At 45.0% G+C, this 2845-nt stretch overlaps 1 pseudogene; it reads right to left on the bottom strand.

Moving 5' to 3' along the window:
- LOC146446681 (small subunit ribosomal RNA) lies at positions 1-1223 on the bottom strand (annotated as a pseudogene; the record flags this gene model as incomplete).
- Between the last annotated feature and the right edge of the window lie 1622 nt (positions 1224-2845).

The raw sequence follows: 2845 nt of genomic DNA, 5'->3' as shown, positions 1-2845 counted from the left end.
TGTCTGGACCTGGTGAGTTTCCCCGTGTTGAGTCAAATTAAGCCGCAGGCTCCACTCCTGGTGGTGCCCTTCCGTCAATTCCTTTAAGTTTCAGCTTTGCAACCATACTTCCCCCGGAACCCAAAAACTTTGGTTTCCCATAAGGTGCCAAAGGGGTCATCCAATAACACCCTCTGATCCCTAGTTGGCATCGTTTATGGTTAGAACTAGGACGGTATCTGATCGTCTTCGATCCTCTAACTTTCGTTCTTGATTAATGAAAACACTCTTGGCAAATGCTTTCGCAGTAGTTCGTCTTTCGTAAATCCAAGAATTTCACCTCTGACAACGAAATACGAATGCCCCCAATTGTCTCTCTTAATCATTACTTCGGTTCCAGAAACCAACAAAATAGAACCAAAGTCCTATTCCATTATTCCATGCTTACGTATTCAAGCGCTGGCTTGCTTTGAACACTCTAATTTTTTCAAAGTAAACGTCGCAGATCCTGAGCACACTCAGTTAAGAGCACACCCAGTCTTTGCGAGGAAGAACAGCCCGGCCAGTAACATACCTTGCGGCAGACCGGCCGAGCCATCCCGAAATCCAACTACGAGCTTTTTAACTGCAACAACTTTAATATACGCTATTGGAGCTGGAATTACCGCGGGTGCTGGCACCAGACTTGTCCTCCAATGGATCCTCGTTAAAGGATTTAAGTTGTACTCATTCCAATTACAAGACTTGTAAAAGCCCTGTATTGTTATTTCTTGTCACTACCTCCCTGAGTCAGGATTGGGTAATTTGCGCGCCTGCTGCCTTCCTTGGATGTGGTAGCCGTTTCTCAGGCTCCCTCTCCGGAATCGAACCCTAATTCTCCGTCACCCGTTGCAACCATGGTAAGCCACTACCTTACCATCGACAGTTGATAGGGCAGAAATTTGAATGAAACATCGCCAGCGCAAGGCCGTGCGATTCGATCAGTTACTATGAATCACCAAATGACCGGGCAGAACCCGCATTGGTTTTTAATCTAATAAATACATCCCTTCCAGAAGTCGGGACTTTTCGCATGTATTAGCTCTAGAATTACTACGGTTATCCAAGTAGTAATGGTACAATCAAATAAACGATAACTGATTTAATGAGCCATTCGCAGTTTCACAGTACAAGTGCTTATACTTAGACATGCATGGCTTAATCTTTGAGACAAGCATATGACTACTGGCAGGATCAACCAGGTAACTATCCACCGCAGGGAACAGAAGTTCCTTGCTAAGCGGCCCCCCTCCGCAGAGGGAGAGCAAGCTTTCTTAGATTTTGCCTCCACGGGGGGAACCCATGAGCCAAACGGACCACACGGTCCCTCGGTCAAGGGAAACCCCGTCTTGTTTGCCACGTCTTTCTCACAACTGGACCCGTGCACAGTTCAGGCATACCTGTCAGACTCGCCAAGCGAGCTGAAGGAAGGCAAGAAAAGTGCTTCTGCGAAGGAAAATATCCTCCTGCTCTTTTGTCTCTATCATTAGCCAAAGGCTAGCGTACACAACTTCCATCTACACTCTGCCTGCCACTACAGTGACAATGCTTTCGGGCATCATCTTTTCCCTCCTTCGAAAGGAAAGCTACAAGCCCAACTTTCCTTGCCCGTTAGTCAATTCTGCCCTCTATTTCTCCGCCTTGCCGCCGTGGAACATAAGGGACAGGGTTTACTAGCCAGCTCCTCTCGGAACCTTTGCGACCAACCTGCCCACACTATAACCCCCAAACGCTAATAAGGAGACTGCATGATATGGTAGACAGAAAATAAAAACGCGAAAAAAATGAAATTTTGAAAATCGAACCCACAACCAGCCAAATCGTTTGTAAGTCATGCCAAATGACTGGTGACATCTTAAAAACCCATTGAAGCCACAACATCCCATAATTTCACGCTTTTAAAGATTTGTCACTATACGCACTGTAAGTACCTCACTAATTCTCACCTCAGATTTTACGGGAACATGTTCAAATTTTAACACGCCTCTCAGCACGACCAATTACATTAAAATTCATCGCAAAAGTCAGAATTCTCCAATTTTTGAAAAATTCACTATATTCACTGTAAGTACCTCGCTAGACAGTGGAGACCTCAGATTTTACGGGAACATGATCAACTTTCGACACACCTCTCAGCACGAGCAGTTACATAGAAATCCATCAGGAAAGTCGTGCTGTGAAGAGGTCTTTCGACTAAGAAAAATGGTGGTGTGAGGAGGAGTCACCTAAATCAGAGAAAAATACTCTTATAGGAGACTGCTACGAAAGACATTTCTGAGTCCACTGGCCCTAGTCCCCTAATAAGTGTATTTCTGTTTGTTTTAAGAAGGTCCTCCTGACATCACCAATCTTCTGTCTTCAATCCTAACCCCAACGTTAACCCTAACGCTAACCCTAACCCTACCTCCCTCAGGGGCAGTTCTATGGTTATGATCCCACGGTAGGCAGAAAAACTATCCCAATCTAGGTTTTCTTGTATGCTGACTCCATTTTAAATGCTTTTACTTGAGTCTGACAAAGGCAAAGCCAAATACTCACCCCTATATGGACGGGGAAGCAAAGTGCGGATTTTGGTAGGTCGGCATTTTCAATCAGGAATGTTGCCATTCGAAAGAGCGTCCAAAAAAACTTGGTTGGGACACATTTATTTTAGAAATTAGCGACCTAACCAGAAGTGCACTTTTTGGTGGGCCTACCCTACCCCCCTCAGGAGCAGTTCTATGGTTATAATACCACGGAAGGCACAAAACCTATCCCAAACTAGGTTTTCTTGTATGCTGATTCCATTTTCAATGTGTTTCCTTGACTCTGACGAAAGCAAAGCCAA

This window comes from Pavona decussata, unplaced genomic scaffold (assembly GCF_977016875.1).
Source record: "Pavona decussata unplaced genomic scaffold, jaPavDecu1.1 SCAFFOLD_3314, whole genome shotgun sequence".
In the NCBI taxonomy this organism is placed as follows: domain Eukaryota; kingdom Metazoa; phylum Cnidaria; class Anthozoa; order Scleractinia; family Agariciidae; genus Pavona; species Pavona decussata.
This window is presented reverse-complemented; position numbering and strand designations above follow the sequence as displayed.